At 37.4% G+C, this 25,138-nt stretch overlaps 1 long non-coding RNA gene across 4 annotated transcripts in view; it reads left to right on the top strand.

Annotated features, from left to right (window-relative positions):
* Positions 1-25,138, top strand: part of LOC105481460 (uncharacterized) — a 325,073-nt gene that overhangs the window by 127,662 nt on the left and 172,273 nt on the right. For 2 of the 4 annotated variants that reach the window (XR_011609310.1, XR_011609311.1), the window contains exons 2-3: positions 2,541-2,607; positions 3,497-3,570. The exons of 1 other annotated variant lie outside the window; for it this stretch is intronic. This is a non-coding gene — a long non-coding RNA (uncharacterized lncRNA). The remainder of the gene's footprint in view (positions 1-2,540; positions 2,608-3,496; positions 3,571-25,138) is intronic. One more of the 4 variants, XR_986956.2, reaches the window with a different exon arrangement.

The raw sequence follows: 25,138 nt of genomic DNA on the forward strand, positions 1-25,138 counted from the left end.
TAGACACAATTACCTTATGTCATAAATGATGAAAACTGAGGTACAGGAATATGAAAGGGCTTGTCTAGTAACTAAGCACCCTAAAAGGAACAGATTTTGTAAAAGTTTTTGGCATAATATGTGTGTATGTACTCCCAAACTAAAGACCAGTTTGAAAAATCCACTGGAGAATAAAAGATAAGCAATTGTTGTAAACACTTAAAAGATGGTAAATACATTTACAGAAACAAAGGTCCTTTATATCTGAGATAAGCGCGCACACACAAACACATACACAAACACATGCACACTAATCTTTAAGCAAGAAAAAAATATTGATTGAAAGGGAATTGCTGAAAACTGCATAATAAAATGTATAATCATCTGAATAGAAATTCAAAGACAAATTCAAAATTGAAATACAAGCCAATCTATATATTTACTCTGATTATCAGAAAAAAAGAAAATAATAAACTATATTTAACTGTTACACAATCTGTTATGCAAACTGGTGTGCTACTATTCAAAAATGTCTCAAAGCACTAACCAAATTACCTTATTGATAATAGCACTTCTGTTATTTGTTGTCAAATGTCCACCTATGTGACATTTCTGAAAATATCTCATAATTTTCAGGTAAATAAACCAATTTAGACTGTGTGGTCATGAAGTATAATCTTCAATTTTATTTTTATTTATTTACTTTTTAAATGTTATATGATATTTTTATTGATTTTATTTTTTAATTTTTTATTATACTTTATGTTCTAGGGTACATGTGCACAACGTGCAGGTTTGTTACATATGTATACATGTGCCATGTTGGTGTGTTGCACTCATTAACTCATCATTTACATTAGGTATATCTCCTAATGCTATCCCTCCCCACTGCCCCCACTTCACAACAGGCCCCAGTGTGTTATGTTCCCCTTTCTGTGTCCAAGTGATCTCATTGTTCAATTCCCACCTATGAGTGAGAACATGCGGTGTTTGGTTTTCTGTTCTTGTGACAGTTTGCTGAGAATGATGGTTTCCAGCTGCACACATGTCCTACAAAGGACACAAACTCATCCTTTTTTATGGCTGCATAGTATTCCATGGTGTATATGTGCCACATTTTCTTAATCCAGTCTGTCACTGATGGACATTTGGGTTGATTCCAAGTCTTTGCTATTGTGAATAGTGCTGCAATAAACACACGTGTGCATGTGTCTTTATAGCAGCATGATTTATAATCCTTTGGGTATATACCCAGTAATTGGTTGGCTGGTCAAATGGTATTTCTAGTTCTAGATCCTTGAGGAATGGCCACACTGTCTTCCACAATGGTTGAACTAGTTTACAGTCCTACCAACAGTGTAAAAGTGTTCCTATTTCTTCACATCCTCTCCAGCACCTGTTGTTTAACTGGTGTGAGATGGTATCTCATTGTGGTTTTGATTTGCATTTCTCTGATGGCCAGTGATGATGAGCATCTTTTCATGTGTCTGTTGGCTGCATAAATGTCTTCTTTTGAGAAATGTCTGTTTATATCCTTTGCCCACTTTTTGATCGGGTTGTTTTTTTTTTCTTGTAAATTTGTTTGAGTTATTTGTAGGTTCTGGATATTAGCCCTTTGTCAGATAAGTAGATTGCAAAAATTTTCTCCCATTCTGTAGGTTGCCTGTTCACTCTGATGGTTATCTCAATAGATGCAGAAAAGCCTTTGACAAAATTCAACAGCTCTTCATGCTAAAAACTCTCAATAAATTCGCTATTGATGGAACGTATCTCAAAATAATAAGAGCAATTTATGACAAACCCACAGCCAATATCATACTGAATGAGCAAAAACTGGAAGCATTTCCCTTAAAAAGTGACACAAGACAGGGATGCCCTTTCTCACCACTCCTATTCAACATAGTGTTGGAAGTTCTGGCCAGGGCCATCAGGCAAGAGAAAGAAATCAAGGGTATTCAGTTAGGAAAAGAAGAAGTCAAATTGTCCCTGTTTGCAGATGACATGATTGTCTATTTAGAAAACCCCATCATCTCAGCCCAAAATCTCCTCAAGCTGATATGCAACTTCAGCAAAGTCTCAGGATAGAAAATAAATGTGTAAAAATCACAAGCATTCTTATATACCAATAACAAAGAGAGCCAAATCATGAATGAACTCCCATTCACAATTGCTTCAAAGGAATTGTGAATGGGTATCACCAGTGAAGGCTGCAGAATAGCAAATATTGCTGCCTACTTCTTCCTCTGGAAGCTTCATCCCAGAGGGGCACCAACCTGATGTCAGCTGGAGCGCTCCTATATTAGGTGTCTGTCCACCCCTGCTGGGAAATGTCTGCCAATCAGGAGGCACTTGAGGAGGCAGTCTGTCTCAGCAGAGCTTGAGCACTGTGCTGAAAGGATTATCCTTATCAGGATCTGCTTCTCTCTCCAGAGCCAGCAAACAGGAACGTTTAAGTCGGCTGAAGCTGTGCCCACAGACTCCCCTTATCCCACGTGCTCTGTCACAGGGAGATGGGAGTTTTATCTATTAGCCGCTGACTAGGGTTGCTATCTTTTTTTCAGAGATGCCCTGTGCAGTGAGGAGGAATCTAGAGAGGCAGTCTGGCCACAGCTGCTTTGCCGTACTGTGGTGAGTTCTATCCAGTCCAGACTTCCGGCCTCTTTAACACTGTCATGGGAAAAACCGCCAACTCAAGCCTCACTAATGGCGGACGCCCTTCTACCCATCAAGCTGGATTGTTCCGAGTAGACTTCAGGCTGCTGTGCTGGCAGTGAGAATTTCAAGCCAGTGATCTTTAGCTTGCTGGGCTCTGTGGGAGTGGGACCCGCTGAGCCAGACCACTTGGCTCCCTGGCTTCAGCTCCCTTGTGAGGGGAGTGAACTGTTCTGTCTTGCTGGAGTTCCAGGCACCACTGGGTATGAAAACAAACAAACAAAAACTCCTGCAGCTAGCTTGGTGTCTCCCAAACAGCTGCCCAGTTTTGTGCTTGAAACCCAGGGCCTGGTGGTGTCAGCACATAATGGAATCTCCTGGTATGAGGATTGCAAAAACGGTGGGAAAAGTATAGTATCTGGCCTGGATTGTACAGTCCCTCATGGCTTCCCTTGGCTTGGGGATGAGATCCCCAGCTCCTTACACTTCCTGGGTGATTCTACACCCCACCCTCCTTCTGCTTGCCCTCCACAGGCTACACTCACTGCCTAACCAGCCCCAATGAGATGAATTGGGTACCTCAGTTGGAAATATAGAAATGCCCCAACTTCTGCATTGGTCTCGCTGGGAGCTGCAGACCTTAGCTCTTCCTATTTGTCCATCTTGCCAGATCTCCACATTTTTGTATATATACACATATATATTCTGAAAGGTCATGGGCTATACATAAAAAGTATATTTATACTTATATAACATATGTGCAAACATACATCTTTACAGATTATACTAGTGTACATGTATATATTAAAGTATGCATATATGCATAAGCATATTTATAAGTGCTGCAATTTAATTTTTTTCCTAGACAAAATGGGATCTGGACTGATTATTTGATTCAAATAATTGATTGGTCTGGTCTTTTGTCAATACTGAATTTAGGTAAGTGGATTTATAATTTATTTAATGATTAATAAGTCTATTCTCACATTCACTATTCATTTTCTGTTAATGTCATCGTTTTGAATCTTCGGTGTCATCTGTCCTTTTGTATAAAATTAAAGACTTGAAAATATGATGACCAATTTATTTGGAGTTCTAACTGGAATATCTCTAATTGTATTATATATATGTCTCTCAGTAAATTAGCATTTTGTGATACTAAGTATTTCTGCCCAGAAACATGGTATGCCTTTCATTTTTTCTTTTTATTTACATAATTTATTAAGAAGTTTTACTTTTGAAATATGGCTTTTGCACTGTTATTCTTACATTTATTTCTGAGTAATTCAGTTTTATTTTGAAAGCTTTGTAGATAAAAATTTTTACATTTCTAATTTTGTAAGTTATTGCTAATATTGAAAATATATATAGCAAGGGTGACAAATTTCACTGTTAAGTAAATTCAAATCTCAAGTAAAACTAGAGCTTGGTTTTTTGAGATAAATTATTTGAAGAAGACAAAGTGTTTTCTATACTAATATCTGCACCTTTTTTTCTCTATTTTATGTTTTTACCTGATTTGCTAGAGATTCAAAAACAATGTTACATAATAATAGTAACAGTAGATAACCTTATCTTGTTCTAAATTTTAATAGATGTAACTTTAAAAATATTTTCCCATTGAAACAAAATTGGCTTTGTTTTTATGTATATGGATTTTAGGGTTATATTTAGAATGGATGCTGAATTTGATGTAATTTTTTTTTTTTTTTTTTTTTTTTTTTTTTTTTTGAGACGGAGTCTTGCTCTGCCGCCCAGGCTGGAGTGCAGTGGCCAGATCTCGGCTCACTGCAAGCTCCACATCCCGGGTTCATGCCATTCTCCTGCCTCAGCCTCCCGAGTATCTGGGACTACAGGCGCCCGCCACCTCGCCCGGCTAGTTTTTTTTGTATTTTTTAGTAGAGACGGGGTTTCACCGTGTCAGCCAGGATGGTCTCGATCTCCTGACCTCATGATCCGCCCGTCTCGGCCTCCCAAAGTGCTGGGATTACAGGCTTGAGCCACCGCGCCCGGCCGATGTAATTTTTTATATATTCATTATTTTAAATATAAAAAGTAATTTTCTTGATAAATTTTCTGATTGCTACTCTCAAAATTCGTTGGGGGAGAACTTTTTCATGTTCATGGTGTGACATCATTGTTAAGGAGACAAGGTTAAGTGAAATGTAACTAAAATAAATACTTTGGACGGATGACTTTCAAAACAAGCAGTCACCTTTCTCTATTTTCAGATAATTCAGTGATTCTAATTTTCTAGTTCTTGTTTATTCAGATTTGCTTACTTACACATTGATAATCTTTTCTAGCATTGCAATTCTTTTTTTATTTTTCTTTTAAAAATAACTTTGCACTTGATGTTCTTTTATAATTGTTTTAAGTTCTCATATGTAGTTGTTATATATTCATTTTCTATTTTGAAAAAATCTTTTTTGTAAATAAAATTAAAGGTTGTCTTTTTAAATTTTTGTTTCAAAAATTTTAATTCCCATGTTTTACTTTTTTTGCTTATGTTTTTGTTATTTTAATAGTTTATTAAAACATAAGAGGTTTACTTTAAGCTTTTAGTTATTTAATAATGTAGGTATTTAAAACTTTTATGCAGGGTTTATTTAGAGGAATAAACTTCAACTCAACTAAACATCAATAACTATGAAGATCCTGTAAAAAATAATCCTTATTTTGAAAGACAATTTTTTTAAGAGATGGGGTCTCACTGTGTTGCCCAGACTGGTCTTGAATTCCTGGGCTCAAGCAATTCTTTCACCTCACTTCCCAAAGTGCTGGAATTATAGGCATGAGCCACCATGCCCAGCATTGAAAGACAATTTTATTTGTCAAGAAGAAGAGAGTCCTATAATTTAGCATACATCAGAATTATAAAATTATATTTGTTAATCACTGTGCATGAATATTTGCCCAGGTATCAAGAATAAAATTAAGGGTACACACATTTTATCATAGACAAAAGTATGTGTTTTAGTGAGGGCTAAAGTACCAAAATTCAAATTTTAGAAAATATCTATTACCTAGTGCTTGGGAAAATCTTTTCCCATAAGACTGAAAACACCGGGGCAGAGCAAGATGGCTGAATAGGAACAGTTCCAGTCTCCGACTCCCAGCGCGAACGACACAGAAGACCGGTGATTTCTGCATTTTCAACTGAGGTACTGGGTTCATCTCACTAGGGAGTGCTGGACAATCGGTGCTGGTCAGCTGCTGCAGCCCGACCAGCAAGAGCTGAAGCAGGGCGAAGCATCGCCTCACCTGGGAAGCGCAAGGGGAAAGGGAATCCCTTTTCCTAGCCATGGGACTGAGACACACAACACCTGGAAAATTGGGTAACTCCCACCCCAATACTGTGCTTTAAGCAAACAGGCACACCAGGAGATTATATCCCACACCTGGCTGGAAGGGTCCCACGCCCACGGAGCCTCCCTCATTGATAGCACGGCAGTCTGTGATCTCGCAGCAGCGAGGCTGGGGGAGGGGCGCCCGCCATTGCTGAGGCCTAAGTAGGTAAACAAAGCCCCTGGGAAGCTCCAACTGGGTGGAGCTCACAGCAGCTCAAGGAAACCTGCCTGTCTCTGTAGACTCCACCTCTAGGGACAGGGCACAGTAAACAACAACAAAAGCAGCAGAAATCTCTGCAGACGCAAACGACTCTGACAGCTTTGAAGACAGCAGTGGATCTCCCAACACAGAGGTTGAGATCTGAGAAGGGACAGACTGCCTGCTCAAGTGGGTCCCTGACCCCTGAGTAGCCTAACTGGGAGACATCCCCCACTAGGGGCAGTCTGACACCCCACACCTCACAGGGTGGAATACACCCCTGAGAGGAAGCCTCCAAAGCAAGAATCAGACAGGTACACTTGCTCTTCAGCAATATTCTATCTTCTGCAGCCTCTGCTGCTGAGACCCAGGCAAACAGGGTCTGGAGTGGACCTCAAGCAATCTCCAACAGACCTACAGCTGAGGGTCCTGACTGTTAGAAGGAAAACTATCAAACAGGAAGGATACCTATACCAAAACCCCATCAGTACATCACCATCATCATCAAAGACCAGAGGCAGATAAAACCACAAAGATGGGGAAAAAGCAGGGCAGAAAAGCTGGAAATTCAAAAAATAAGATTGCATCTCCCCCGGCAAAGGAGCGCAGCTCATTGCCAGCAATGGATCAAAGCTGGACGGAGAATGACTTTGACGAGATGAGAGAAGAAGGCTTCAGTCCATCAAACTTCTCAGAGCTAAAGGAGGAATTACGTACCCAGCGCAAAGAAACTAAAAATCTTGAAAAAAAAGTGGAAGAATTGATGGCTAGAGTAATTAATGCAGAGAAGGTCATAAACGAAATGAAAGAGATGAAAACCATGACACGAGAAATACGTGACAAATGCACAAGCTTCAGTAACCGACTCGATCAACTGGAAGACAGAGTATCAGCAATTGAGGATCAAATGAATGAAATGAAGCGAGAAGAGAAACCAAAAGAAAAAAGAAGAAAAAAAAAATGAACAAAGCCTGCAAGAAGTATGGGATTATGTAAAAAGACCAAATCTACGTCTGATTGGGGTGCCTGAAAGTGAGGGGGAAAATGGAACCAAGTTGGAAAACACTCTTCAGGATATCATCCAGGAGAATTTCCCCAACCTAGTAGGGCAGGCCAACATTCAAATCCAGGAAATACAGAGAACACCACAAAGATACTCCTCGAGAAGAGCAACTCCAAGACACATAATTGTCAGATTCACCAAAGTTGAAATGAAGGAAAAAATCTTAAGGGCAGCCAGAGAAAGGTCGGGTTACCCACAAAGGGAAGCCCATCAGACTAACAGCAGATCTCTCGGCAGAAACTCTCCAAGCCAGAAGAGAGTGGGGGCCAATATTCAACATTCTTAAAGAAAAGAATTTTAAACCCAGAATTTCATATCCAGCCAAACTAAGTTTCATAAGTGAAGGAGAAATAAAATCCTTTACAGATAAGCAAATGCTTAGAGATTTTGTCACCACCAGGCCTGCCTTACAAGAGACCCTGAAGGAAGCACTAAACATGGAAAGGAACAACCGGTACCAGCCATTGCAAAAACATGCCAAAATGTAAAGACCATCTAGGCTAGGAAGAAACTGCATCAACTAACGAGCAAAATAACCAGTTAATATCATAATGGCAGGATCAAGTTCACACATAACAATATTAACCTTAAATGTAAATGGACTAAATGCTCCAATTAAAAGACACAGACTGGCAAACTGGATAAAGAGTCAAGTCCCATCAGTCTGCTGTATTCAGGAGACCCATCTCACACGCAGAGACATACATAGGCTCAAAATAAAGGGATGGAGGAAGATTTACCAAGCAAATGGAGAACAAAAAAAGCAGGGGTTGCAATACTAGTCTCTGATAAAACAGACTTTAAACCATCAAAGATCAAAAGAGACAAAGAAGGCCATTACATAATGGTAAAGGGATCAATTCAACAGGAAGAGCTAACTATCCTAAATATATATGCACCCAATACAGGAGCACCCAGTTTTTTTCCCTCACTCTTTTAAATATGTTGTTCCTCTGAGTACTTCCCAATAAATCAATTTATGAGAGGCCATATCTCTGTATCTAGAGTACCCCAACATCTGATAACATCTAATAAGAGATATATGTTATAATAGGTTTAACTAATTATTAAATGTTTTCAGGTAACAGTTCATGGAAACAAAAGATTGAGGAGGGTAGGGAAACACTATTAGGTAATATGAGAAAGGCCTCAATGCTTAGAAGAACACATTGGTAACAATGTAAAAAGGAATAATGAAAAGTAGTGGTAACTGGTTGTCTAGAATCTCTGTGTCAGAGGTGAATGAATTTTGAGGACGTAGCAAAATGGCTGGCAGATGCAGACTAAATAAGAGAGCATTAGACATAAAAGAACCAAGAACTGAGAAGCAAATCCATAGAATTTTCCCATCTTCTATCGATATTAGAAGATATTGGAAGAAGAGTAAAATAATGACCCAAATACTAAAACATTCAATGGATAATAAACTGTAATAAAGAGTTCAGAAGATAACACCGATAAAACGAGGTGATTGGCACAGCCATATTATATTAACTTTAAAAGGAGCAGAGTTTTGTATTTGAGTGTCCAAGTAATAGTCTGAAATTAACACGGGGAGGAAAGAATATGCCAACCTCCAGTCGCAAACCATGTGTTATAGAACATGGTGAATGAGAGATTAAATAGCTTTCACTAGATAGGACATCCATGGGACTGCAGTCTTAAGGGAAGACCTAGTTTCCAGCTGTAGTGGGAATGTAAATAGGACATTTAAGGAAGAAGCTGAGGTGGTTGGAAAGTCTTTTTAAGATGAGTATTTCTGAGGTTATCATGAAAAAAGTGTGATTTAGAGTTAGCTGTCCAAAGACCATTTCTGCTACGTTCAAATGATCTTGTCCCTTTCAAATCGTTACATTAGAAGCTTAGTTCCCAGTGCTGGGAGGTGGGCCTAAGGGGAGATGTTTAGATTATGAGTGCTCTGCCCTCATGAATGCATTTGTGCTGCTGTAAAAAAGGATTGCGAGAGGGGCTTCTCTCTCTTCTGTTACTCTACCACATGAGGAACAACGTTCTTCCCCTCTGGAGGATGGAGCAATCATGGTATCATCTTGGAAAAGGAGACCGGGACCTTAGCAGACATCAAACCTGCCAATACCATGACATGCAGTTCTTAGCCTCCAGAACCGTGAGAAATAAATTTCTGTTCTTTATCAATTCGCAAATCTGTGTAATTCTGCTACAGTAACATAAGTGGACTAAAGAAAAATTGGTCAGTTTTCATTCACTGGGCCTCCATGGGGGTGCAGTCTTAAGGGAAGAACTAGTTTCCAGCAGCAGTAAGGATGTAAGTGAGACATTTAGTGAAGAAGCAGAAGTGGTAGGAAAACCTATTTAGTATAAGTCTTTGGACAAATCTAAATTACGGTTGGATTACTGTTTCCTCAAAAATACTTCTACTGTCATGTACTACCCCCACATTGCCTTTGCCAATAAGACAAAGAGAGCTCTTGGCATTTAGGTAGAGAGCACCCTTCCCACTCTAATCTATCCATTGGTGCTCAGTATGCAGTAAGGAAGCAAAAGGGTAGTATTGAAAGCCTCACCTCAGTATATTTGAATTGTCTAAGATGCCTGGAGGAGTGGTGTGACAGCATTTCTGCTAGCAAGTGTTGGCAATGGCAGCATGAGCAGTGAGTTTCTACCTCATCTGGTTGCCCCCAGGAGGAAATGCTGTACCTCTCTTTTATGACACTAACTGGCTGTCCCTGTGATTCTAAGTACTTATCTCTGGGTCTGCCTCATCAATCCAACATGCTTAAAATTTAAATCCACATTTTACAAAATTAGGCCTATGAGCTTGCACTAATTTAAGCATTGTACTACTGACAACCTTTAAGTAATTTCACTGCTAAGTACTGGAGAAGATAAACACATTTAGATTCTTCCAGAATTTTTTCAGTTATGAGAAATGGTAGTAAGAAGTTTGTAAGTTTGGTCAAGGAAAGGAATCTCAAAACATGACATAAATAACAATGTAGGAAAAGATAGATGAGTGGAGGATCTTTTATATTGGATGATGAAAAATGATAATGAGGATATGAGGCATAGTGAGTATACCTGGACAAGATTAGAGAAAAATGAACCCCCACAATCTCCTTGTATATAAGAGTTCCTTCATCTGTAGATTGTGAGGACATTGTACGTACATGTCTGATTTGTGACCCAGCTCTGAGAGGTGACTGAGTCTGATTCTGAAATAAGACTGACTTAGGATAATGGAAAGAGAAAGGAGATGTCAAAGACATGAAGCCCTGAGGAAGTACATGAAGCACAGTGACCACAAGCACTCATGGTGCAAGTTTCCTAGCATCATTGTTTAGAACATGCCTTTACACCCTTGAAATATCTCAGTTGTTATAATTAACTATCAGTCTCCCTCATTAACTGCCAAATTATCTGGTAAGAAAGTTTCTACTTCCCATAAATATAAAAAAAATATTTTAGACACTGTTATCATAAGTAATTATAACTGTATTAAATACTATGAAGCTCCTGACCTTTATTGTCCTTTTCTAATAGAGCAACAGATTTTTACTCTAAAACCTTAACCTCCAAAGTTGTATGTACATAAATTGGTCTGCTGAAATGTTTTGAGATTTGGACTTTGTTTTTCCAAATTGTTCAACTGGAAAAAACAAACTGGAAAATTTGGAAAATTCAATGGAATTTTTCAAACAGTGAGGGTATATGTGAAACTGTGATACTATGTTAAATCTGTGAGCTTTATGTTCAGAAAGAGTTAAAAGTTAATGATAACGACATATGTTACTCATGACTTTACCAAGTTTCCACTCTGAATCTGAGCTGTCACTTTTGCTTCTTTATTAAACTCTGCCTTAGATTATGCACTTTGAGTATGCCATCTATTTCTTTGTGGCAAACTGACTTTTTGCCTGTATGACCATAATAAATTTTTTTAAACCTGCAAAATTTAAAACTTATCACTCTTATTCCTACAAAAATGCTGAATATTGTTTTTCAGCCCGTTCCACCTGTGAGTTAAATATAGGAAAAAAATGTTGTAGAAGTCATGAATTTGCATATTCTCATACATTAACATTGCATGTAAAGATTCCTGAGTCCAGTGATATAAAGTTATTTGGAACATATGTTCTTGGTGGCTTTCATCCGAGATTCAAAGTGTGTTTGTTCCTTCCTGATAATGATATGCATGCTGTATAGATTATTTACCCTAAGGGTGAACTGAGAGCATTTAAAAAACCCATTTTGAAATTCTACTGAATTATTAAATGATAGTTGAATTATTGTGATAGCTGAACATGACTAAATTATTAACTAAAAACTAGAAGATGAATAGCTACTTTATTGGCTCAGCTATCGACTGTGAGATCAAGTGATGTTTTTAATGTAAAGACTATAATTTAAAAAGAAAAGGGCTATTTCATGATATATTTCAAACTCTAATGTTACTGCAGCATTTTTTCCCCCTCCGTCTGTACCTCCTCCTTTGGTTATTTCACACTTTATGCTTTAAATTCTATATCCTTGATTTCTTTCTCTTGCCTGATTGCCCTAGCCAGAACTTCCAACACTATGTTGAATAGGAGTGGTGAGAGAGGGCTATTCAGTTAGGAAAAGAAGAAGTCAAATTGTCCCTCTTTGCAGATGACATGATTGTATATTTAGAAAATCCCATTGTCTCAGCCCAAAATCTCCTTAAGCTGATAAGCAACTTCAGCAAAGTCTCAGGATACAAAATTAATGTGCAAAAATCACAAGCATTTGTATACACCAGTAACAGACAAACAGAGAGCCAAATCATGAATGAACTTCCATTCACAATTGCTTCAAAGAGAATAAAATACCTAGGAATCCAACTGACAAGGGATGTAAAGGACCTCTTCAAGGAGAACTATGAACCACTGCTCAGTGAAATAAAAGAGGACACAAACAAATGGAAGAACATACCATGCTCATGGATAGGAAGAATCAATATCGTGAAAATGGCCATACTGCCCAAGGTAATTTATAGATTCAATGCCATCCCCATCAAGCTACCAATGAGTTTCTTCACAGAATTGGAAAAAACTGCTTTAAAGTTCATATGGAACCAAAAAAGAGCCCGCATCTCCAAGACAATCCTAAGTCAAAAGAACAAAGCTGGAGGCATCACGCTACCTGACTTCAAACTATACTACAAGGCTACAGTAACCAAAACAGCATGGTACTGGTACCAAAACAGAGATATAGACCAATGGAACAGAACAGAGTCCTCAGAAATAATACCACACATCTACAGCCATCTGATCTTTGACAAACCTGAGAGAAACAAGAAATGGGGAAAGGATTCCCTATTTAATAAATGGTGCTGGGAAAATTGGCTAGCCATAAGTAGAAAGCTGAAACTGGATCCTTTCCTTACTCCTTATACGAAAATTAATTCAAGATGGATTAGAGACTTAAATGTTAGACCTAATACCATAAAAATCCTAGAGGAAAACCTAGGTAGTACCATTCAGGACATAGGCATGGGCAAAGACTTCATGTCTAAAACACCAAAAGCAACGGCAGCAAAAGCCAAAATTGACAAATGGGATCTCATTAAACTAAAGAGCTTCTGCACAGCAAAAGAAACTACCATCAGAGTGAACAGGCAACCTACAGAATGGGAGAACATTTTTGCAATCTACTCATCTGACAAAGGGCTAATATCCAGAACCTACAAAGAACTCAAACAAATTTACAAGAAAAAAACAAACAACCCCATCCAAAAGTGGGCAAAGGATATGAACAGACATTTCTCAAAAGAAGACATTCATACAGCCAACAGACACATGAAAAAATGCTCATCATCACTGGCCATCAGAGAAATGCAAATCAAAACCACAATGAGATACCATCTCACACCAGTTAGAATGGCCATCATTAAAAAGTCAGGAAACAACAGGTGCTGGAGAGGCTGTGGAGAAATAGGAACACTTTTACACTGTTGGTGGGATTGTAAACTAGTTCAACCATTATGGAAAACAGTATGGCGATTCCTCAAGGATCTAGAACTAGATGTACCATATGACCCAGCCAGCCCATTGCTGGGGATATACCCAAAGGATTATAAGTCATGCTGCTATAAAGACACATGCACACGTATGTTTATTGTGGCACTATTCACAATAGCAAAGACTTGGAATCAACCCAAATGTCCATCAGTGACAGATTGGATTAAGAAAATGTGGCACATATACACCATGGAATACTATGCAGCCATAAAAAAGGATGAGTTTGTGTCCTTTGTAGGGACATGAATGCAGCTGGAAACCATCATTCTTAGCAAACTATCACAAGAACAGAAAACCAAACACCGCATGTTCTCACTCATAGGTGGGAACTGAACAATGAGATCACTTGGACTCGGGAAGGGGGAACATCACACACAGGGGCCTATCATGGGGAGGGGGGAGGGATTGCATTGGGAGGTATACCTGATGTAAATGACGAGTTGATGGGTGCTGACGAGTTGATGGGTGCAGCACAGCAACATGGCACAAGTATACATATGTAACAAACCTGCATGTTATGCACATGTACCCTAGAACTTAAAGTATAATAATAAAAAATAATTTAAAAAAAAACATATGGTTAACAAATTATGCTCTAAAATTCAATAAAATTTGCCAAAAATAAAAAAGTAAATTCTGTATCCACTCTCTTATGTACCCTTGTGTACTCCAGATCAATTTAGACAACTACTTGATCTATATTTCCAACTGATTGATAAGCACCTAAGACTTAGAATATCACATTAAAACTCTTATGTTACCTTCAAACATGTTTTTTTCTAATATAATTAAATGACATCTCCATCTCCCCCCCCAAAAATCATTTTTTCTCTATTTTCAAAATGCCTAATTAATAAAACCAATTTCATCGCTATCATTGCAACATTCACTTGGACCAGTCTCTCATTACTTGATTATCACTATGGCCTCCTAACCTGTTCTGTTCCTGCCTAAGTCTTTTTCTGTCTATCCTTAACACAATGAGAATCATCATGTTAACATTTGGATCAGATTATGCTGATTTTCTTTACTCAAAACCTTCCAGTGGCTTCCTGCCTTACTCTGAGTAGATGATGAACTTGAAGGTCTTCCTTGATCTGTTCTCTTGTTAGCTTCCTGACTAACCTTGGCTCTCATGATTCTTCTTGCTCACTCACTTGCACTATGCTTGTCTTTCTTGATGTCCTGGAACATACCAGGAATGCTTCCTTGGTAGATTCTTTGCACATCATCTTCATATGGCCAGGATCACTCTCTTTCTGTGTATCCACATGGCTTCATGACTTGTTCCTTCATCTGCTGAGACCTTTACTCACATCACTTCAATGTGGTCTTTATTGACCACTTTAGCAAAATCCCAAACACTCTCCATTTACTGCATTTATTCCTGTTTTGTGTTTATTTTTCATCCTTTTTATAACTCTTATTTTAGAATCATGTGCAGAATTATTTAAAAAGACATATTGCATAATGCTGAGGTTTAGAGTATGACTGAATCCATCATCCAATAGGTAGTTTTTCTAACTTTGTCCTCCTTACTCTCTCCTCTCTCTTATATTCCTCAGTGTCGACTGTTCCCATCTTTATCTCTACGTTTACCCAATATTTAGCTCCCACTTACAAGTGAGAACATGCAGCATTTGGTTTTCTTTTTCTGCATTAGTGAGTAGGATAATGGTTTCCAGTTGCATCCATATTGCTGCAAAGAACACAATTTCATTCTTTTTATGGCTGCATAGAATCCCATGGTGTATTTTGTATCCCATTTTCTTTATTCAACACAGTACTGATGGGCATCTGGGTTGATTCCACATCTTTGCTATTGTGAATACTGCAACATTCACTGTATGCAATGTGCATATATCTTTTTGGTAGAATAATACAGGTACATGTGTCTTTTTGGCGGAATGATTCATTTTCCCTATTGATATGTACCTAGTTATGAGATTTCTGGGTTGAATGGTAGTTCAACTCTTAGTTTTTGGAGAAATCACCAAACTGTTCTCCACAGTTGCTGAATTAATTTACATTCCCACCAGCAGCGTACAGGTGTTCACTTTTCTCATAGCCTTGCCAACACTGGTTTTTTTTTTTACTTTTTAACAAAAGTCACACTGACTGGTATGAGATGATATCTTATTGTCATTTTGATTTGCGTTTCTCTGATAATAGCATGTTTTCATGTTTGTTGCCACTTGTATGTCTCCTTTTGAGAAGTGTCTATTCATGTTCTGCCTCTTTTTTAATAGAGTTGGTTTTTTTTTTGCTTGTTTTTTGTTAAGTTCCTTATATATTCTGAATATTAGACCTTTGTTGGACACATGGTTTATGAATGTTTTCTCCAATTATCCAACTCAATAAGTGGTGCTGGGATAACTGGCTATCCATATGTAGAAGAATGAATCTGTACTCCTACCTATCACCATATATAAAAATTAACTCAAGATGGATTGAAGACTTAAATGTAAAACTTCAAACTGTAAAAATCCTGGAAGACAACCTAGGAAATATACTTCTCAATATTGGCCTTGGCAAAGAATTCGTGGCTAAGTCCTCAAAATCAATTGCAACAAAAACAGAACTTGACAAGTGGAACCTAATTAAACTAAAGAGCTTCTACACAGCAAGAGAAATTATCAACAGAATAAACAGCTATTTTTTATAATCTTTATCATATCACATTCCATACTATGCATTTTGCTAATATGTTCTTAAAAATATATCTGTTTCTACCTGTCTGACCGTTTCAGTCTATAAGATCTGTGGGTGACAAAGATTGTTGTTTTTTAGTACTGTCACATCCCCAATGTCTAGAAGGATGCTAGGCACATATCAGAAACTTAATACATAATTGTTCAATGAATAAATGAATCTAGAACATCAGTCACAAAATCCTAATAAGTAATAATCTTGGCACTCTATGCTTAATTCTAAGCCATTTTATTTCTACTACTCAGTTTACTTTCTGTAACCTAAGTCTTAATTCCATTGTGTGAATGTTTCTTGAAGCTTTTGGTAACAATCATTTTATTTTTAGGCTAAAAAGATTATTGCAAAGTTCCAAGATCATTAACCTTCTAATTCTTATCACTAATTAGTATTTCAAGGCTTGACTCACCTATTGGGAAAAGTTAGATCTGCCACTAATTCTGACAATAAATTATTCATGATGGGTTTCTATGTTCACAAGTAAGGATATTTCATCTGTTTATAAGTATAAGGATGTGTCTGTCCTTGGTGGTATTTACTACTTCAGGCATGCAATCAGATAACTTGGAATAGCAGAGCAAAATTTATTTAGAAAATAGGTTTTCCAGCTCTTTAATCAAGACTGAAATTGCAAAAATAAGATGTTTTAGGTTTCATAAATGTTCAGAAAATTAACTAATTCAACTTTTATATAGTGTTATGAATCATATACTTTAGTGTTTTTTCACAAGTCAATACCTTTTAGAGAAAATATAGAGAATAATAATAAAATAATAAATATGGCCATTACCAGTTTTGGATATGTTGAATTATTTACAGAATTAATTTACTCGCCATCATTATAATATTTCATTCACTTTAACAATTTCCTTTTGGAATCTAATACTCCTATAATTTTAAAGATTTGTCTTAAAAATGCACGCCAAACCAGTTCAAGTAGATATAAATTTATAAGGCATCTCATATGAGAAAATACCATCTGGGTTCATACCATTACCGCATAGTGGACACCACCAGCTCAAGTTCATTGAATATGCATTATCTCTATAGTACAAATACCAAAATGATGCAGAAATAGCTTTCTGCTTATCTGGATAAAAAAGAAACTAAATGAGAACTAAAAAAGTTTTTATAAATCACCCAGATCAATCTTCTTCCTTTATATAGTAGGGAAAAGGAGGCCCAGATAGAAGATATTTAATTTATCGAAAGCAAGGCTCCATCATGTTGAGAGTACTAAAGCACATTTACACATGAAATAACTCAGAAAATACTTGTGTCATGGAGTATACCGAATCACAAATTGGCAATCTGATAAAACTCTGGAATGACCTTTTCAAGGCACAGCTAGGACACAACCTGCTATTCGTCTATATGCAGTACATATATTTTTTAAAAAGCCTGTGACATGATACTCTGTCCCTTATAACTAGATTAAAATGGTCCGCGTGCCAAATGCAGGAGGCAGGGATGACCACTCTCACAACTCTTCACGTATTACATGTTACAGAATATGTACTTCCCACCCTTATATCTTCAAAAGTTATGCAATTAAATATTTTGGTCCTTGAGGTGATAGGAGAAACTTCTGTAACAATACAAGGCAAACTAATGCTGTGGCTGCTGTTTGAGGTTCTCTTGGGCTATTAGGGAAAGAAGGGAAGTAGGTACACTAGCAGGATAACTGATCTTTATTATCATTAGAGTCTAAGATTGTTGCTGCTTCCTCGTGCAAGGAAGAGGTTGTATGAATTCAGTGATTTTGCTGGGATGCCTCTTGGTGTTTTTGCCTTGGTGATAGCTTTGAAAGGTTGACTGAAGCATCTGAAGTCAGGCAGGACGTGGCAATAGGAGCCCAAAACCTCCCAGAATGCTCTAGCTTACCCCACTTGTCAAGCAACCAATTGCAGTAGCGGGGATCTGTAGCTTTTCCCTGTAACACCTTTGCTTTATTTTTAGCATTTTATTCATTTATTTAGATATATGATTAACCATCATCTTAAAGAATTAGTAACAGTGAAATTAAATGAACTTAATGTGGGCAGTGAGTAGCTCTTAGTCATGCAAAGGGTGCTCTGTAGCAGATAAGGTTAATAGCCAGTGCTTTTCCTGTGTGTCCAAATCTGATGGTTTCTTACTGAAAACACCATTAATAAATTGACAGTTAAATACTACAGTTTTCTCAGGGCTTGTATGGGACAACTCAGGTATTTTCTCTCAGGTTGCCCAGATGTTTTCATGGCAATTGAGTCCTAGTTGGCCACAGCAGTAACTTGCTCTTTAATGCATCCTGTATTAATGTCCTTTCTTTCTCTGCTTCACTTCTCTTTTCCTCTACTAGTGCTTTCTGGGATCACTTTTCTCATGAATTATTTGCACTCAAACTTTTGTCTCCATGTCTGCTCTTGGCAAAATCTCATCTAAGACCTATAGTGTGTCAGATAAGCCTTAATAAATTAACAGCAGGATTGGATAACAAGTGTTGGAGACATTGTGGGGTATTGCGATTTTAAATTGTTTTCTTAGGGAAAGCCTGATCAAGAAGTTGATATTTAAGCAATGATCTGAAAAGGTGAGGGAATCTGACAATGTCTGCAGGAAGAATACACTAGGCAGAAGAGGTAGCAAAAATCATGAGACTGGAACATTTCTGGCATGTTTTGGAAAAAACAAGGTAGTGATAGATTCTGGAAGCAGAAGGCATAAGAGAAAGTGAGAGTAATAAGAGACAAAACAGAAGGAGATGGCAAAATTGACAGGGTTGAGAGAGATTGTATTGGGCCACTACAGGATTCTTACTTGCTCTGAAAAAGAAGAGATGCCATTGGGAAATTTTGAACAATTAATCTACTTAAATTTTTAAAGACTTGATTCTAAGATACTGATTTCTGGTTCCTGAGTCTCTGGAAGCAGGTGATAGATCCTAAATAGGGGCTGAGGGTATCTAGGCAGGATTATTCAGATACTGTTTTGTTCTTTTTCTGCTGCTTATATCTTATCCATGGAGAAAACTGTAGGATCAGGAACACAAGATTCCTGGGATTAAGTCGTCTGAACATTAAGGCTCCTGGGCTTTAGGTACATTCTCAAAGTTAGCTTCTAATTCTATTTCTTCTCTGTTTGCCCATTAGAATAACCCCACAGTGGCTATATTCTCTCCTTGCCACCAATAACAGGGTAGAGATATGGGTGGGTTTTCTACTAAATATTTCTATGTTTCACTATCTAGCAGGACAAGATTGTTCTAATGTATAAATTATAAGCGAACAATTCTTCATGTAAGGTAAAACATTTTTCTCAATCTCACGGACTCTCAAATACCTCATAAAAGAGTAATTCTCTTATTTTCAGTAGTTAAGGAAGGTCACCCTTGACCTGCCACCAACCCTAGGGTATGATAAATAAATAAATGAGTACATCACCACAGACTTTCCTGTTTCCAAGTAAATGGAATACACCTTAATAAAGAAGTGTCAAAAAGTATATTTGCATTTCATAGGAATTTAGTGTGTAATGCCAGAGCTGAACAAATGATCACAAAATTACTTTTTATATTACTTAGAGAGCTTAACTGAGGCTCTAAAACTCACTGAGAAAAAGTATGCCAACTTATCATTATCACTGATTTTTTCCTGACATTTAGGTAAAAGGTCTTACTATTTTAATACGATGAGGTAAGTGATCTATAATGTAGATTTATAGACATAAACTGTAAGGATCCATCAGAAAAGCCAACTCATCAAAATGTTAACCTTTGATATGCTGGATGGTCTTGTTTCAAGGGAATAGACATGTTCTGATAGTCTCGAAAATCTGAAAAGAAAGTTGTTATTCACTTCACTATACAGGATAGACTCTGGGGAATCTCCTGCTACTGGTACTGTAATAACCTGGATTTGACTAATCAAGTCAAAAAACTAAGTCCTCATGATCATTTAATGGAGAAAGATAATTTTTAAGAATGCTAATTTAGTCTACATAAATTTGAATGGTAAGTCTGAATTATGTGTCACCCAATTTTATTTTAATTTCCCACCCCCAAAGAAGTTTATACCAGTATTACCTGGGAAATAATCTCATATGTATTATTTTTCTTCATTTATCAAATAGTGGAGATGAGGGGTTTGTGTTTCTGTTCAATTTATGTCATATGTCATGTATTTCTGCCTACCTTCCTACCAAGCTGCACCATTATTTGGTTGGACAAAAAGTGGTTTGGCATAGAAGAGCCTAAAAATTCTCATACTCTACTAAGCAACTGCTAGCTTAGTACCTACCTTTATGTTGCCATTTCTATGTTGTATTGATATTTTTATATTATTGTGCATTTGTTTTAAGTATTTGTGAGATATTATACGGTACAACTAAAAACAATAGTGCAAAATGTATGTGCATCGTAGAAAACATAGAAAATAGCCAATTAGGGAGGTTTGTTATTTATTTTGTTGGTTTTGTCTTTATTTTTTAAGAGACACGCCCACCTCCAATAAAAGTCACATGAAATTTTTGGTATATTCTTTTTCAGTTCTTTTCCTTATTTATGTTCTTTCATCATGTTATTTTTTATAGAAGGCACATGCTGAGGTTACATCTGTGATACAATGGTTCCCTCAATGAGCATGTGTCTGCTTCCTTTTACTTTGCGAAGGCAAGGGGTTAGCATTGTTCCAATGACATGACATAAATTGAGCCAGTAAGAAACTTTTCTAGGGAGAACCTTTTCCTTTGTGGATGCAGATGTTTTCATACACTAATACCAATGTGTTAGGGTTCATGTTTCCTTCTGTGTATAGCACTGTGCCTATAAAGAAGAAAATGAAGCCAACATTCAAAATAAAAGAGAGACAGAGAGAGAGAGACAAAGCAAGAAATAGAAAGATAAGGCAAGAAATAGAAAGATTGGAGGCTCTGGAGTCCTTGCTTATTAGTCTTTGTATTGCTTCAGGCTACCTTGGATTCACCATCCTTAAGAGGCTTGAATTTTACTGAAGTTGCTATGAGCTTAAGGAGATTTGGCACTGAGACGATGGGGTTTTCTAAATATACAATCATGTCATCTGCAAACAGGGACAATTTGACTTCCTCTTTTTCTAATTGAATACCCTTTATTGCTTTCTCCTAACTGATTGCCGTGGCCAGAAATTCCAACACTATGTTGAATAGGAGTGGTGAGAGAGGGCATCCCTGTCCTGTGCCAGTTTTCAAAGGGAATGCTTCCAGGTTTTACCCATTCAGTAAGATACTGGCTGTGGGTTAGTCATAAATAGCTCTTATTATTTTGAGATACGTCCCATCAATACCTCGTTTATTGAGAGTTTTTAGCGTGAAGTCCTGTTGAATTTTGTCAAAGGCCTTTTCTGCATTTTGAGATAATCATGTAGTTCTTCTCTTTAGTTCTCTCTATATGATGGATTACATTTATTGATTTGCATATGTTGAACCAACCTTGCATCCCAGGGATGAAGCCCACTTGATCATGGTGAATAAGCTTTTTGATGTGCTGCTGGACTTGGTTTGCCAGTATTTTATTGAGGATTTTCACATCACTGTTCATCAGGGATATTGGTCTAAAATTCTCTTTTCTTGTTGTGTCTCTGCCAGGCTTTGGTATCAGGATGATGTTGGCCTCATAAAATAAATTATGGAGGATTCCCTCTTTTTCTATTGATGGAATAGTTTCAGAAGGAATGGTACCATGTCTTCATTGTACTCCTGGTAGAATTCAGCTGTGAATCCATCTGGTCCTGGACTTTTTTTGGTTGGTAGGCTATTAATTATTGCCTCAATTTCAGAGCCTGTTGTTGGTATATTCAGGGATTCAACTTCTTCCTGATTTAGTCTTAGGAGGGTGTATGTGTCCAGGAGTTTATCCATTTCCTCTAGGTTTTCTAGTTTATTTGCTTAGAGGTGTTTATAGTATTCTCTGATGGTAGTTTGTATTTCTGTGGGGTCGGTGGTGATATCCCCTTTATCATTTTTTATTGCATCTGTTTGATTCTTCCCTCTTTTCTTCTTTATTAGTCTTGCTAGGGGTCTATCAATTTTGTTGATCTTTTCAAAAAACCAGCTCCTAGATTCATAGATTTTTTGAAGGTTTTTTTGTGTCTCTATCTCCTTCAGCTCTGCTCTGATCTTAGTTACTTCTTGCCTTCTGCTAGATTTTGAATGTGTTTGCTCTTGCTTCTCTAGTTCTTTTAATTGTGATGCTAGGGTGTCAATTTTAGATTTTTCCTGCTTTCTCTTGTGGGCGTTTAGTGCTATAAATTTCCCTCTACACACTGCTTTAAATGTGTCCTAGAGATTCTGGTATGTTGTGTCTTTCTTCTCATTGGTTTCAAAGAACATCTTTATTCCTGCCTCCGTTTTGTTATGTACCCAGGAGCAGGTCGTTCAGTTTCCATGCAGTTGAGCGGTTTTGAGTGAGTTTCATAATCCTGAGTTCTAGTTTGATTGCACTGTGGTCTGAGAGACAGTTTGTTACAATTTCTGTTCTTGTACATTTGCTGAGGAGTGCTTTACTTCCAACTATGTGATCAGTTTTGGAATAAGTGTGATGTGGTGCTGAGAAGAATGTGTATTCTGTTGATTTGTGGTGGAGAGTTCTGTAGATGTCTATTAGGTCCTCTTGGTGCAGAGCTAAGTTCAGTTCCTGGATATCCTTGTTAACTTGCCGTCTCCTTGATCTGTCTAATGTTTACAGTGGGGAGTTAAAGTCTCCCATTATTATTGTGTGGGAGTCTAAGTCTCTCTGTAGGTCTCTAAGGACTTGCTTTATGAATCTGGGTGCTCCTGTATTGGGTGCATATATATTTAGGATAGTTAGCTCTTGTTGAATTGATCCCTTTACCATTATGTAATGGCCTTCTTTGTCTCTTTGAATCTTTGTTTTCAAGTCTGTTTTATCAAAGACCAGGATTGCAAACCCTGCTTTTTTTGTTTTCCATTTGCTTGATATATCTTCCTCCATCCCTTTATTTTGAGCCTATGTATGCCTCTGCATATGAGATGGGTCTCCTGAATATAGCACACTGATGTGTCTTGATTCTTTATCCAGTTTGCCAGTCTGTGTCTTTTAATTGGAGCATTTAGTCCATTTACATTTCAAGACAATATTGCTATGTGTGAATGTAATCCTGTCATTATGATGTTAGAGAATAAAATACCTAGGAATCCAACTCACAAGGGATGTGAAGGACCTCTTCAAGGAGAACTACAAACCACTGCACAATGAAATAGAAGAAGACACAAGCCAATGGAAGAACATTCCATGCTGATGGATAGGAAAAATCAATATCATGAGAATGGCCATACTGCCCAAGGTAATTTATAGATTCAATGCCATCCCCATCAAGCTACCAATGAGTTTCTTCGCAGAATTGGAAAATAACTACTTTAAAGTTCATATGGAACCAAAAAAGAGTCCACATTGCCAAGACAATCCTAAGCCAAAATAACAAAGCAGAAGGCATCATGCTATCTGACTGCAAACTATACTACAAGGCTACAGTAACCAAAACAGCATTGTACTGGTACCAAAACAGAGACATAGACCAAGGGAACAGAATATAGCCCTCAGAAATAATACTACACCTCTATAACCATCTGGTCTTTGTCAAAAACAAGAAATGGGGAAATGATTTCCTACTTCATAAATGGTGCTGGGAAAACTGGCTAGTCATATGTAGAAAGCTGAAACTGGATACCTTCCTTACACCTTACACAAAAATTAATTCAAGATGGATTAAAGACTTAAATATTAGACCTAAAACCATAAAATCCATAGAAGAAAACCTAGGCAATACCATTCAGGACATAGGCATGGACAAGGACTTCATGACTAAAACACCAGAAGCAATGGCAACAAAAGCGAAAATTGACAAATGGGATCTAATTAAACTAAAGAGCTTCTGCACAGCAAAAGAAACTGCCATCAGAGTGAATAGGCAACCTGCAGAATGCGAGAAAATTTTTACAATCTACCCATCTGACAAAGGGCTAATATCCAGTATCTACAGAGAAGTTAAACAAATTTACAGAAAAAAACAACCCCATCAAAAAGCGGGCAGAGGATATGAACAGACACTTCTCAAAAGAAGACATTTATGTAGCCAACAGACGCACGAAAAACTGCTCATCATCACTGGCCATCAGAGAAATGCAAATAAAAACCACAATGTGATACTATCGCACACCAGTTAGAAAGGAGATCATTAAAAAGTCAGGAAACAACAGGTGCTGGAGAGGATGTGGAGAAATACGAACACTTGTAAACTGTTGGTGGGACTGTAAACTAGTTCAACCATTGTGGAAGACAGTATGGCGATTCCTCAAGGATCTAGAACTAGAAATACCATTTGATCCAGCCATCTCATTACTGGGTATATACCCAAAGGATTATAAATCATGCTGCTATAAAGACACATGTACACGTATGTTTATTGCAGCACTATTCACAATAGCAAAGACTTGGAACCAACCTAAATGTCCATTAGTGATAGACTGGATTAAGAAAACATGGCACATATACACCATGGAACACTATGCGCCATAAAAAAGGATGAGTTCGTGTCCTTTGTAGGGACATGGATGAAGCTGAAATCCATCATTCTGAGCAAACTATCGCAAGGACAGAAAACCAAACACTGCATGTTCTCATTCATAGGTGAGAATTGATCAATGAGAACACTTGGACACAGGAAGGGGATCATCACACACCGGGGCCTTTCATGGGGTGGGGGGAGGGATAACATTAGGAGATATACCTAATGTAAACGACGAGTTAACGGGTGCAGCACACCAACACGGCACATGTATACATATGTAACAAACCTGCATGTTGTGCACATGTACCCTAGAACTTAAAGTATAATTTAAAAAAGGTTTGAATTTTAGTGTTTTCTTTACTTCTGTGAACAGCTCTGCAGTCTACCAGTCCTATAACAGTGAGTTAGTTTTAGTCTGCCACTTGTATTCGAAAGAGTACTGATCAGTAAAAATACCATATATGTAAATATGCATTCTGCTTTTTTTTCTCAAATATCAAACATGTTCAATCTGTCTTAGGTTGTAAGTTTGATATCAATTATATTCAGGATAAGATTTTTGGTATAAGCCTTATAACAGAAATATTTTATTTCTTCTTAAAATAAATGAATGACTGTGTAACATT

The sequence above is a fragment of the Macaca nemestrina genome, chromosome 10 (genome assembly GCF_043159975.1).
Source record: "Macaca nemestrina isolate mMacNem1 chromosome 10, mMacNem.hap1, whole genome shotgun sequence".
Lineage (NCBI taxonomy): Eukaryota > Metazoa > Chordata > Mammalia > Primates > Cercopithecidae > Macaca > Macaca nemestrina.